This window comes from Talpa occidentalis, unplaced genomic scaffold (genome assembly GCF_014898055.3).
Source record: "Talpa occidentalis isolate TD23 unplaced genomic scaffold, MPIMG_talOcc4v2.1 talOcc4.16, whole genome shotgun sequence".
In the NCBI taxonomy this organism is placed as follows: domain Eukaryota; kingdom Metazoa; phylum Chordata; class Mammalia; order Eulipotyphla; family Talpidae; genus Talpa; species Talpa occidentalis.
In genome coordinates, this window is record NW_023601653.1 from 27,685,030 (window position 1) to 27,699,943 (window position 14,914).

The following is a 14,914-nucleotide window of genomic DNA, read 5'->3' on the forward strand; positions in this document are numbered from 1 at the left end:
GAACAAAATCAAATCATCCTACCCCGGCCTAGACCATCTGACAACCAGACAGTGAGTAAGTCCAAAATCTCTCAGCAGTCATTAATCAAATGCTGAGTGCTACCAATCCTCACCTCACCTACAGATCTGCAAAAAATCAAAAAAAAATACTGTTTAAAAAACAGCAGCAGCTACAAAAACCCTGATTTCAAAATGCTTGCTCTTCTACTACATCCACAATATCTAGATTAATACTAACTTGCCCTGTGATCTCAGAAACATTAATATCTTTAAACCTCAATTCTTCATTATAAAAGGAGGAATTAAACTTCTCTTACAAAGTCTCCAAGGTCTGTAAGTTATAAGGTTCTATGATTTTATTTTAATTTTAAAGTAGACTCTATCATTTGACTATTGGTTTTCTCTCCATTATTCTTTCCTCCAAAAAATAATGCAATTATATTCGACAATGTCATTGTTCCTTGGTGTATTCATTTAATTTGACAGACTTGCAATATATTGGGTACAAAACAAAGCCCTGTTGTCAGAAACTTATAGTTAAATAAATAAAAGTTAATTATGAGAAATATTAATTAAATTAAGAGTACTTCTCCAGAAAATTTTTCCACAACAAACTTATTATTTTTACTTACAGGTAGACAATTATGATGTATTCAGGTTCTTCGTTCTCTCTCTCTCTCTCTCTCTCTCTCTCTCTCTCTCTCTCTCTCTCCCCCTCCCTCTCTTTCTCTCTCTCTCTCTCTCTCTGAGAGAACACCATTTTTAATAATAAAGGGAACAAATAATCATTTTTCTATTGATTATCAATTTCCATCCTTGAACATGCTTCTACGCCAATCCACCAGCCAAAAAGCCCATCACACCTGCTTAGCAACTATTGATAGCTCTCTATTCAGTTCTCAAGACACTTCACAGTCCCTCGATATTAGGGTTGGGCTTAGGGATGCACATGTTATAGGGGTATACTTTATGATGAGGTGTTGTTTTGGGTTGACTTGTATCCCCCAGAAAAGATACGTTCGAGTTCTAACACAGTATCCCAGAATGTGACCTAATTTGGAGACGGACCTTTAAAAAGTGAACAAATTAAAATGAGTTCATAAGAGCTGGCTCTAATACAACATGACTGAAGATTTTATAAAAAGGGAAATTTGGGCACAGACTGAGACATACATGGAAGGAAGACAATGTGAAGAGATATGGAAAGTCAGCTATCTATAAGCCAACAAGAGAAGTCTGAAACAATTTTTTTCCTCAGAGATCTTAAAATGAACCAACCCTCGTGACACCTTGATTTCAGACTTCTTGTCCCCAAAACTGTGATACAATAAATCTCTACTTTTCTATTTATGGTATTTTGCTTTGTTTTTGTTTTATTTAATAAAATTTTATTGATTTGCCATTGATTTATAATACTATATTAATTTCTTTACTTTTAAGTGTGTATAAGTCTCATATCATCCACTCCCAAATATCTGGGACCATTCCACTATCAGATGGATGTCCTTTACCTTTCCCTCAAATCCCAATTCTTTCCCCCTCTGGTAAACATTATATTTTTCAAAAAGTCTGAGTCATTTTTATTATGATTTGTTAACTTGTTTACATTGGATATTTATATTCCACATATGAGAGACACCCTTCAGGAACTGACTTTGGCTTTCTGACTTATTTTGCTGAGCACTATCACCTCAGCTTCTACCCATGTTTTGTTACCATGCAGTAGCATAAGGCAAGATTTTATCTTTTGTAGTAGCTGAGTAGTATTCCATTGAGTATTTATACTAGTCTGTGGTATTTTGTTATAGCAGCTCTTGCAAACTAACACAGGTGTCATTGTATACTTTCCATAGCTAACCCCACTCTAGCTACAAGGAAACCCAGTCAATAAAAAGGAACTAGTTATAAATTTGTTAACTGTGTTTGTCTTTAAGCAAAAAAGACACTTTGTAATTAGAGAACTATATCTGTTTCTATTGACACTGCAGTTTCGGTGGTACTTGAGCAATGATAAAAATGAAACTGTGGTTTTATGACTGATGTTTCACAAGGGAAGGGGATAAATGTCTATTTAACAAACTACTTTGAAAGCATAAGAATTTTCATATCATGCTTAAAAAGACAATTCCATATTCTCAAGAAGTCAAGACCATAAAAATTACTTTTAGAGATTTTTTTTTTTATAATTGTGTATTCATTGAATTTGTAATTCTGAAATTGTGGCATAAGTACTAAGGAAATTAATACGAAAATAGAAATTTCTGGGTTTAGCTAAAGAACATTTATTTAAATTTGAGCATAGGCAAGGCTTTTGTTTTTGAAGAATTTTTCCCAAAGCTAATCATCAGCTCTGAAGTCACAGTTCTATATGTTAATTTTGAATGAAAAAAATACTTCAGATACCTTTTCTCACAATCTCATAAATCCATAAATGACTACAGTAAAATTGATTTTACTTGGTATTTTCAAAAACATTCCAGCATTTCCACGTGGCTTTAAAATGTGAGTCTTTCGGTATTCATAACTTAAACATACCATCTTCCCCCCGAAATGTACTCCTCTTTTTGCCTTGCATTTTTTTTGCTAATGGTAGCACTATTCTTTCTGCCCAGGCAGAAGCTTAATTATTCTAGATACCCCAACAAATTAGCCAGAGTTTGCAGAAAAAGAGAACTTATAAGATGTATAGAGATATATGAAAAGAGATTTATTATGAGTGATTGGCTCATGAAATTATGGAGACTGGGAAAGTCCCACAATCTTCTGTATGCAACCTAGAACCCCAGGAAATCAAACAGTGCAGCTCCAATCTAAACTCGTCAGTCTAAGAACCAGGGCACAGATAAATCCTAGTCCAAGTCTGAAGCAAGAGGATCAAGAGTGCAATGCCCAAGAGCAGGAAAAAATGGATGTGCCAGATCAAGCAGAAAGCAAATTTTCACTTTCTAGTTTTTTGGAGGAGTTCACCCTTCACTTGATTGGATGGGTTGGTACTTATGCACATGGTTAGCATGATCTTATTTACCCAGTCTACTGATCCAAAAGCTAATTTCCTCCAGAAATATCCTCAGAGACACACTCAGAAATAAAGTTTTGCCAGCTATGTTGGCATCCCTTAGTCCAGTCAGTCAAATTAGCACTAAAATTAACCACAATTCCTTCTCTTTTATGATAACCAGTCAACTCTCAAGTTCTGTGGATTCTACATTTGTACTTTATTTGGCATATTACTACCTCACTTTAATTTCACTTGCTCATCCTAGTTTGCTAAATGCATGATCCTCTCCAAAAGCTTTCTTCTTTATGCCAGCCTTCTAACTTGATGTCCTTTTAGCTCAAGCATGTAAGGTACTCTTCTGCCCAAAATTCTTTCAGGGTTCTCTATTTTTTTTTTTGTGGGACCCTCACCGGCAGCTGGGGAAAGAACCAGCACTGTAGAGGCTGCGGGCAGCTTCGCAACCCAACGCTCAACCGCTGCGCCAATAGGGGAGGCCCTGTTCTCTATTTCTTACTAATAAAATCCAACATCTGAATGTTTTTAAAAATGATTTGTATACTACTATTCTCTCTTTTTATTTTCCCCTACTCCTACTTACTATTTTCCACATTCACCTCATTTTTTTCCTTTCTCTAAACATTTGCAAGTTTCTTTTTACTCAGAATGCCTCTACCACCTATTTTATCAATTCTTCAAGGCCCATTTCAAAGCTAATACTTTCTTTTTCTGAAATCTGACAATCACACAATTACTGTTACAAACCACAGATGCAACAAGCTTCTGAATTCAGAATTTTGGGGAGTTTATACAAAGAATGTATGCTCTTTCCACTTATTATATAACCTCCTCAGTGAAGCCTGATCAGTCTCTTGAGATCAAACACATCAATTTTCATGCAATACAATCACACTAAATGTGATAAATAAATACTGTAAATACTATGGATAAATAAATACTATAAATACTATGGATACCTTCCTATCCATTCAAAGCAAATAAGTCTGCCACAAACATTTTTTAAAAGCCCAACTTTATAGAACTTTCTACATGTGAGCCTATGGGTTTTCTTCTATTTGGTCTATATTTGCTTATATCTAGCAAATAAGAACTTATTATTGGACAGATACTATACAAAATATTTTATATGCATTCATCAATAAAGAATATACTGAGAAAATAGAAAACACTTCAAGAACTCTCAACAAAGAAATTAAATTCAGGAAATTGGTTACATATGTTTGGGAGAAACTGAAAGTTAAAAACGGAAGAATGAGGTAAGCTAGGAGCATCAATAACAAAAAGCCAGAAATCCTACCTGTCTCCTTAGGATAGAGAGATAATGTGGTACATATACACAACAGAATATTACTCGGCAATCAAAAAAGATAAAACTCATGCAATTTGCAGCAACATAAATGGAGCTGAAAGGGATCATGCTCAGCGAAATAATCCAGAAAGAAAAGAAAAAGGAAAATACCAGATGGTCTCACTCATAGCAGGAATTTAGAAAACCTAAATAAGGGACCAGGAAAAAGACTAATTATAATAAAGTAAAAATCAAAATCAAAAGTAACTATAAATATATTTAAAAAATATATTTGTAAAAAATATAAAAATGTAAAAAATATATTTGTAAAAATATGTAAAAAATATATTTAAAAAATATATTTAAAATGTAAAAAATATATTTAAAAAAATATATTTAAAAATATGTAAAAAATGTAAAAAATATATTTAAAAAATATATTAAAAAAAATAAAAAAGATGTAAAATATATTTTTTACATTTTTTACATATTTACATAGTAGATGTAAAAAATATATTTAAAAAAAAATAAAAAAGAAAAGGGGAAGCAGGGATCTTGCAGGAGCCCAGGAGTAGGAACACCTGAAGAAACAGGAAGCAAGGAATAAATTCGTCCCACAGAAGTGGTGCCATGGAGTAGATACAACTGCTACCTGATAAATCTCCCTAAGCAGAGAAAGAGGGGCAAGGCTACTCCCTACTTCCCACTTCCTCAGTGTTCCCCCTGCCAAAAGTCAACACCAGTGCCTAAAGAATGCAGTCTGGGGGGCTCAGCCCTTCTGGGACACATAGCAGAGCTGGGGAAGAGCAGAGGATCAATCTGAACTCAAAAAATCCCAAAATTCGCCAGATACAGTATTTTCCTTACTCTCTCTCTATATATTTTTTAATTTTATATATTTTTACATCATTTTTCATTTTTGCACAATGTATGCATTTTCATCTTGGTTATAGGCCCCATATAATTCCCACCCCCCTTATTTTGACCCTGATCCCTCCTCTCCTCCCCCCACCCCGTAGTGTATCTGTGGTTATAGTTGCTTGTTGATTTTGATTTTTACTTTATTATAATTAGTCTTTTTCCTGGTCTTTTATCTTTTACAAATACAGTAACTGAGATGCAAAGTGGTTAAGAAGTTGAGGTTAAGAACTTGCACAGCAAGTCAGCAGGGAGGCCACAGCCAGCCCAGTCTCTATGCAGAGCCCATCTTCCTAAACATCATGACGTCCCAGGAACTTAGTATGTATTCAACATGTTTTTTCTTGAGCACTTCCTAGTAGACTCTGAAGATATAAATAAGAGAAAAAGACTGAAAGTAGGACACTATTCAACTTAAGACTATTCAGTTCAACCAGTGTTCAGAGAGCAGGGAAAAAAAAAATAATAACCTCTAATCCTCCATAATTCTGACAGCAGTTCAAATTAATATGACACTCATATGGCCTTTATGCTACATTTAGACACAATGTCAGCTTTATTCCCTGTGAGAAAAAAGTACCAGTTAAGTAACAGTTACTGAGGAGAAGCATATTAATTTCTTACTCAAAGACCAGCATTAGTTTGTGGGTAGATATCAGTACAATCTTTTTTAATTTACTGCCTATCAAATGCATGACTCTGAAAATGAAAAGGAATTAGAAAAGTCAAATATGCTCTTCCCTACTCCTCTGAGATCTGATTTCCTTCTCTTTACCATGCAAATGAGAAAAAGAATTGAAAGAAAATTAGGCAAACTCACTCCTTGAGCTAGAGAATACTTATAATGAAAAAAAAAAAAAAAAAGAATGGAACTGAGTTATTACACTGTCCACCACTATATAAAGTTGCTAGAAAGTAGTCATAATATGTTAAAAGTTAAAAGATATCCAAATATTTTGAAAGCTTATTGTTACTATTGCTGGTCTGTCCCCAGAAACATTTGGGGACCCCTGGTTTAACAATATTAAAAATACCAAAATGGACTCTTTCATCCTTCTTCATGCCCACTTTATCTTCCCCTGCTGCTTCAATGCCATGAAAAGGTAAAGCAGATGACAAAACATCAGTTTTTCACTATAAATCAGTGTTAAAGAAAAAAAAAAAAAAATAGAGCTGCTATAGTTGCAAAATACCCTGTCTTAATTGTTACAATTTTACAAGTATCAGCAAAAGTGTCTTTTTACTACATACTGCCTTTCATGTAGGGACTATCTCTGCTGTCAAAAATGCTCTTAAATTTTTTATTATTATTATTCTGGTAGTTTTTCAGGTTCACTAAGAACTTTGAAAGAGAAGAACTTAAATCTGTCTATGTAAAAGGTTTAATTCAAAGTCAATCTATCCTTCCATAAATATTTTAGGGAGTTACTTTCAGTTCAGCTGGACAGAAAAGAAATAATTTCTTGTAAGCCTCTTTTAGAAACAATTACTTCTATTTAGAATAAGTCAATACCTAAAATACCTGAAGGAAGAGACTAATTTGGAGGATACACCTTAGAAATCTTGCTTGTGCTAGGAACCTGGAACATGTGTCTGATTTTATTGCTTTTAGGTGGTGACCAATTTCCTAGCAGTATTGTCTTATCAACTGTGTTATAGGTTTTACATACTGATCTGTGATTTTATTTCCCTAAATTAGTGATAGTAACTTATATTATTAGAGTCCTGAATAGGCAGGCTGCTAGGTCTACAGGATTCTGGTGGAAACAGGTATTGGTTGAGCTTTCTGGAAATCTAGTAAAAGCTATTTGAAAAGCTAAAAACATAATTATCATATAACCTATATTATATACTCACTGAACATTTGTGAATAAATTTTTAATTGAAAGTAAAAACAGATCAATGACATAGATAAGACTAAGACTTTTGTAACATGATTGAATGTTTTACTAATCCTCAAACTAACACTCAAGGGTCATCTGTGACTATAAATTGTCTGAGACCCACAATTATACTCTTGAGTATCTCCAGGATTCTTGGATAAATGCCCTCCAATTTCAGCTATTTATTTGCATCTACTTTGTCATTAGGTTAAGAACATACTGTGCCTTTGTCACTATTTGTTCTAGTACCTCTGACCTTTCAATTCAAGTTGGAATTTGGGAGGGATAATCTTCTTAACATCTTCCTTGCAAAGAATGAAGCCAAAGTTGATTGGGTCTATGCCTTTTTTTCCCCCCTCTATGTCATTACTATAGAACTGTTTCACTTTGTCATTAAACTGTGCTATGTTGGATTGGACTCACAGAATTGAGAAGGAAAGAAACCCATTTCCTACATTATTTATTATGAAACTCTCAACCCCTAAAAGCTACTAGTTTTTCCCATGCCCCACCATTGTTTCTCTCTGACAAGAAAACGACCTAGCACTTCCTGTCTCATCTCCCAAGAGTGATAACCAGAAAGACTGCAGGGCCAGGTGACTCTGACATGGACTATACTGTTTTGCTTGAGTAAAAAAGGTAAATGAGAACTTTGGATTGAAGCCCCAATCTAGTCCAAATTAGAATGGGGGTGGGCAAGGGAGGCACAAGTTATTTGACTCCTCTGACTTTAATTTGCTCATCAAAAAAATTAAGAATGGCAATAATTATCTATAATAACTGATTACTGGATCATGATTACTTAATAACTTGTCCATGATAACTGAAGAGAATTTGATATGATCTTACCTGTGAAAAGTGAATTGGAAACCATTGGAAAGTTAATAGTTTAGATATTGTTGGAGTCTAAAAAGCACAGAACTCATGATGTTCTTTAGATTAATGGTAATTTTTAAAAGTCTTATAAGTTGGAGAGCCATTCACAGTGATATTAGTGATGAGTTAACTGCTTTTCTTCTCATTCCTATTATTCCCCTCATTATGGAGCGTTTACAGTCATAAAAAACCCATCAAAAAGACAGAGCTCAAGTCCATATTCTGAAACAGAAACACATATTCAAGAGTGGGGAAAAAATGGCTCAACAAACCACAGATTTTTGTTAAATAGAATTCAGCTAATGTCTCCAAATAAACGTAAAAAAGTAAAGACCATCTATTTGCTTTCTGAGTCTTTCTCTTTTTTTTTTTTTTTTTTTAGATTTATTTATTTATACAAGCATGGGGTACAGGCCAGAGGCACGAGAGGGTGAGAGAATTCACCAGAGACAAAGCAGGGAAAAGAACAGGCAGACGGGCCGGAGTCACTGCTGAGGGGAGCAGCGGGCGAGACAGGAGAGGTCTGCCGCGCCATGTGGGTATCTCCCTGGCCAACCTAGAATCAAACCTGTGCTGCAGAGGCTGCGGACAGCTTCATAGCGCTGTGCTCAACCCACTGTGCCACCAAGGAGGCCCTGAGTCTTTCTCTTTCTAAGCTTACCGTGGGATACAGACATGGGCTTCAGAAAATCCACACACTGCCTATATGATATAAAATAGTCTGTGCATGCATCTTTCTAGAGAAGTGGTCCTTACTCTTCAGTGGAGATGCACGGCTCAACCAAGGTAAATAATGACTACTCTGTGTGGCCCCTAACTGAAAACCAATCACAATGGATGTCTGTGAACTTAAGACCTACTTTTCAGTTTTCTTTTATCTACAACAGGACTGTAGGTCTTTTTTTTTTTTTTTTCAGTAATTGTAGTATTTGTTTGTTGCCTTAGAAACAACAAAAAGTCAATGACTGGCACATCACTCCCTGCTCAGATGAAAAATGCAAAAAGTTCTAAATATTACCCTTTGATCTCCCTAGCCTGCTGGGGTATCTCTCTGGAGTTTCCTTTGCAGGGCAATTTGGAAGTTTTGTTTAAACAGCTTCATTTTTTCATTTTTATTGGATAAGAAATTACTCCACGTTCTGTTCAGCAAGGAACACATTATTCTGTCATGGCTTCATAGAAAGAAGCATTTTCAAAATGAATGTCACATAGAGAAAAGATATAATTCTTGAAAGAAGTTTGGCTCAGTGAGATAAACAGAAAAAATTATTACGGAGAGATTTATAGGGAACAATGACCTTTGGCCACACAGGACTGTAGCTGAGAAAGCAAACTCCTTTCTACAGTTATTGACATTCGGGGTTTTTTTTGTTTGTTTGTTTGCATCAGACATTATATTAAGAGAGAATCAAAATGCCAGACCATTTTGGATACTTCTGAATACACAGAAGAAATATACACCTCTCTCTGGCTAAGTTATTCTTTGATTATAAAGTAGCCCCATCTACAGTATATTTTACTCTTTTAGCATAAACATATCTCTAGATATAAATAGTACTCCTGAATAACATACCGCATGAGCAGATTAGTCATCCCATAAGATCAGAATCACCATGCTATAAATGAAATAGTCAATGGTATATAACTTTGAGCACACATTTATTGCCCAAATTCTGTCTTCTTCTCACCAATAAAGAGTAACCAACACTCTCAATTAAATGCAGTCAACCTGATCAAATTTTCTCTTCTGCCCCCCCAAAAAAAACCTCTGAGGTAAATTTCTGATTACAGCTCCCCTTAAATAGAGACTCAAATGCTTCACCCAACTCCCTCAAAATGCTAGATGTTTTTATGTTGCATGCTATACCTAACCCTGAAGGATTCTGGGAGGTATACAACGCACAATAAAGAATGAAAGAAATGAAGTCTGGTAAGAAGGTATCAGCCAAGATCTCTTTAAACACAGTAAGTCAAGCACTGATTAGGCGGAGGTGTTCTAGTTTTTTTTCCATTCATCCTCCTCCTATTCCAACCAATCTCCAATCCAAATTCAGGTCCATGGTCCCTTATTGTAAACCTCAAAGACCGCCTATAATTTGGAATTCTGAACTTTTTGAACTTCAGAAAATTAATTGAGTACCTTAGATTATATAACTCATAGTGGGACCTGGATTAGCACCCCATATCAAATATATCAATATTTCTGCTGCAAAACATAGGAATAGTCACTTGAATTGTGAGAACAAAGACTATACACAGCCTTATTTCAACAATTCAAATTATTAAGCCAAGTGAGTCTTTGTCACCAAATTAATTTTCAAGGTAACATGTTGGTCTTTTAATTCATCCCAGACGTAGTTCCCAGTTCTCATATTTATGCCTTTCATAGATATCACTAGTTGCCTCAGTAGTCCCAAGTTCCCCAGATTTCACTTTACTGTTTAAATAAAATGAGTCAGGTTCCCATCCAGTGTGCTGTGGGAAACCTCCTGTTAGATACCATGGGTCCAGTTTTTCTGTTTCATCCTTTCTGTAGGTTCCATTCTCAAAAGACTACCTTCTCTCTTGATCTTCTTTCAGAAGCTCCAAAGTTCTTCCATTTAAGACACTAAGCAAGCAATACAGCACCCTCATGGGCTCAGTCTATCCTGTCTTGGCAAAGCTCATGTGAGAATGAGGAGGAGAGGTAAAGAGAATTGTGGGGAACATCCTCAGAGTGGCCAGTAGGATACTTACTCAGACAGTCTTTTTTTACATAAGGGACTTGAGCATCTGGATTTTTGAGCATGTGGATTTTAATTTCCACAGGATCCTGGAACCAATCCCCTAAGGACAGCAAGGCACAACTGCAGAGAAAAAAAACACATTTATCAATTATCAACTTTATAGACTTTGTGTAAATTATGAGAAACCTGAAATTCTTAACTTTATGTCCCATTGTTGAACTGATATGAAAAATATTCAATGGTGATGGATTCTTTATTTGATTCTCAGAGATCTCAAGGACAAGACTGAGAAGGAAAATAAGCAAGAAGAGGTTGACAACTTAGATGATTGTATCTGGGGCATGGCAAGGCCAGATGAAACAAGCCAGCCTGTTGTTACAGAATACCTCTTCATTTACTCAATGACTATGTGTTGAAAGCATGTACTACTGTTTATCAGAATGAATGTTGAGTAGTAGGTGCTCACAATACACAAGTCGCTGGAGGCAGTGTTCTCCTCCCCTGGACACCAAATGTCAATGAAATAAAAGTCAGATTTCCTATATTTCCATACCTGAGCACTTTCACCTTCTCATAATGTGCTCCATGGTTAAAAAAATGAATCATTAATAGCCTCTTTTTCATTAGAGGAGAAAAATGTATGATAGGTGTTAGACTATAAGACAAGAAGAGAAAGATCATTCCACAGCCTACTTTTATTCTACAGTTAACAAAAAATATCTTGCCTTTTTTTTCCCTTGAAACCACCACCTACTTTAAAATACAATATAAGAACACAGGAAATTTGACAGAGTATAATTACCTATTCCTTCCTTTAAAAAAGAAAGGTACAAGAATAAAAAGATCATCAAGTTCTAATAAATATCTCCAAGAGGTATAGAACTATCACTGGTTCTAATGACACTAGTGTAGCAAGTTACTTTTAATTAAAAAGTATCATGACAATCCAGTCTTTGTACACTATTATTCTGAAGTTAAATTTAGGAAGTTAGGTGAACTTATAGAAGTTATTCCATGTGCATTTATTACATAAATGAGAAGAAAAAACACTCAATTACTAAAATCACTAAATCCAAATATATTCCCAACATGTTCTCAGAGATACCAGTTTTCTTTTAGTTGGAAGTTCACATCATTTTTTATACTTTTTTAAAATTTGAGCCTAGCAAGAGAGTGATGTAATTTTACTTTAAAATCATTTAATATTTTTGATTGTAAATGTGATATGAGGAAAAAAGGAGAAACTTCAATAAACAAGTAACAGTATTACAAAGAATGAACAATGAAAATAAAAGTAACTGGTAATCTTGCTGTCTAGTGACTAGTTAATATTTCCATGACCTTTCTACAAAAAACCGAACAGAAAACTCCTATGTACTTTATAATTTGAAAATTTTAAATCATGCTTTATCTGTTTCAACTTTTTCCTTTTAGCATGTAGCATATATGTTTTCCTATTTGAACAATAAAGATCCATCATAGTCCAATATTTCATTACATAACATAAGCCTTGTTCAATCCATTTATCCAGTACGTGAGAATCCCCTATAGCCTGTAAGGATCATATACAATCTGATTCACAACAAACTATACATTTGTATAACTGACTGTGTGATTGTCTAGAGAAGCGATAATAACTTAACTCTTCTCCCTCTTCTTCTTTTTTTTTTTTTTTAGAGGCATGTTTTTATTTATTTATTTGTTTGTTTGTTTTTTGTTTTTTTGTTTTTTTTTTTATACAAGCACTGGGTACAGTCAGAAGTGCGGGAGGGTGAGAGAATTCACCAGAGTCAGAGCGGGGAGCAGAGCAGGCAGAAGGACCGAAGTACACTGCTGAGGGGAGCAGCGGGCGGCAGGAGAGGTCTGCGCGCCATGTGGGACCCTCCTCCGGTGGCCGGGGAGCAGCCGGGGATCGAACCGGCGCTGCAGAGGCTGCGGGCAGCTTCGCAACCCAGCGCTCTACCGCTGCGCCACTGGGGAGGCCCTCTTCTCCCTCTTCTTAGGAGGAAATTTATTTATAAGCCATAATGCTCCTTTGTACTACCATCAGAACATGTGAAACTCTTTATTTTTCCATTGAGTTTATTATTTAACCCCTCTATTAAAAAGTGGAAGACACCAAAATGATACTTCTTCTGAAAAACAGAAACACAAAGAGCTTCATTTTTTAATCAACGTGAAACAGTTGTTTCTAGTCCTTGAATCTTAGTTGAGGAGTCTACAATTATCATGGCAGCACCCCCAGAAGAAAAATTATGTTGCTCAGACATGGGTTCCTAAGAATATCCTGACACCAATAAACTTAGAAACCTAAGAGTACCTAGCAGTTCCCCTTGCAGTTAATTTGTGATGTGGCTTATATAAACTCACTTAATTTTTCCCGTGTTTGTTTCCTCACCTGTAAAATCAGGAATAGAAATAAATTCTCGAAACTGGTCAATATTTATTAGTGTTTTGAGAGCATATTAAGGATCTGAGCACTGGTTAGAATAAATTTAAATATTCAAATCAGTGTCCATATGTGTCCTGGGTCAAATACTTAATTTTTAAGAGATTTTGGTCAATTCATTTTTCAACAAGTTCACCAAAGGATTGTGCAGGCACTTGAAACACTACACCAATGTCTTTTGTTGAATAAACATAAAAATAAATGTTAAGAACTGAACATACCAAAAGTATATAGAACTAGAGAGCAATTGAATTTTCAATAAAATATGAATTTAATGACATTTTTTTTCTTTGCTGCCTAGATATTCTTTTACAACATGAAATTATAGTAACCACTGACATATCATTATAAATACCATACAACTAAAATTGACTTATTAGAATAAGACTTAGCAAGTTAAATATTTCCTTTTAATTGTATTTTAAATAATTCTGTCTTGTTGGCCCTGAAGGAAAATCATCTATCTGCATTAAGAAAATGTCATTTCTGAAACTGACCAAAATTGTGCAGCTTTTCCCTGTGAGAGTTAATCTAGCCAATAAACACTTGACATTATCATGTGCCAAGTATATTCTTAGTATTAGAAGAACAACAGTAAGCAAAACATATCCAAATCATTATCTTTGTAAACTTTACACTCTAATAAAATGAGAGAAGAGACAGAAAAATAAGAAATAAAAAATAAGTGTATGTCAGATACTGATAAATGCTATTTAAAAAGTAAAACAGAGGTGGGCGGAGCAACATGGCGGCGAGGAGACGCTGCGAGTAAGATCTCCCATTAAAAAAAGTTAATAGGGAGGAAAAGCGGCAGGTCCCAGTGAGAACTGGGACACGGAAGATAAACGGACGACTCCAGCAAACTGCCCAAAGAAGAAAGTTGCCATAAAAGAGGACGAGAAGGGAGGGAAGCGCAGAACCCTGCTCCCCTCCCCCGCCCACAGAGGCGGCACTCTCCGGCCAGCAGAGAGGAGGGAAACAACAAACCAAAACGGCCAACAAGAAAAACGGACACAGCAAGCGGGACTGTGAGTGGAAAGGAACTATTGCAGCCACCACACCCCGTGAACGGGAGCTGAGGCGAACCCTGCAGGATCCGCCGCGGAGGCTGCTTGAAACTGACAGATGACTCCTGGAAGAACCAGAGGGGAACAGAGAAGCCCACCCAAGATGCCGGCCAGTCCCAACAACACAGTGTCCCAACGCATACGGCAAATTAGAAAACAGACAGTAGGGAGGAGAAGAACCACACGCAACCTAGCAACTTTCCAGAGAAAAAGCACACCACAAAAAGAAAGCCAGCCCCCAGATTGCAAAGACAATAACTTGGAAGAATTTCTGAGCCTTCCAGAAAGAGAATTTAAAATTGCCGTGATTAAAAAACTGACAGAAGTCATAAAGGAAAACAATGATAAGGGAAAAATAATCAACGATCAGAAGAATGCAATTGAGTCCCTAGAGAGGGAAAACAATGGTCAGAAGAAAGAAATTGAGTCCCTAAAGAGGGAAGTAAAAGAAATGCAGGAGATCAAAGAATTAATGGAAGAACTAAAGAACTCCGGGAAAAGCAATGAAAGCAGAATAGATGAAATGGAAGAACGAATAAGTAATCTTGAAGACACAGAAATAAAAAGAACCAAAACAGAAAAGGAAAGAGAAGTACGAAGGAAAAAGAACGAAGAAAGACTTCGGGAACTATCTGACTCCATGAGGAAAGGAAATATAAGAGTTATAGGAATACCAGAAGGAGAGGAGAGA

General features: G+C 35.7%; 1 protein-coding gene across 1 annotated transcript in view; it reads right to left on the minus strand.

Annotated features, from left to right (window-relative positions):
• The window catches only part of OTOGL (otogelin like), a 201,790-nt gene that overhangs the window by 145,770 nt on the left and 41,106 nt on the right, over window positions 1–14,914 (minus strand). Inside the window, exon 3 of the mRNA XM_054696187.1 lies at window positions 10,718–10,827. The gene's annotated coding sequence lies outside the window, so the exon portion shown is untranslated. The remainder of the gene's footprint in view (window positions 1–10,717; window positions 10,828–14,914) is intronic.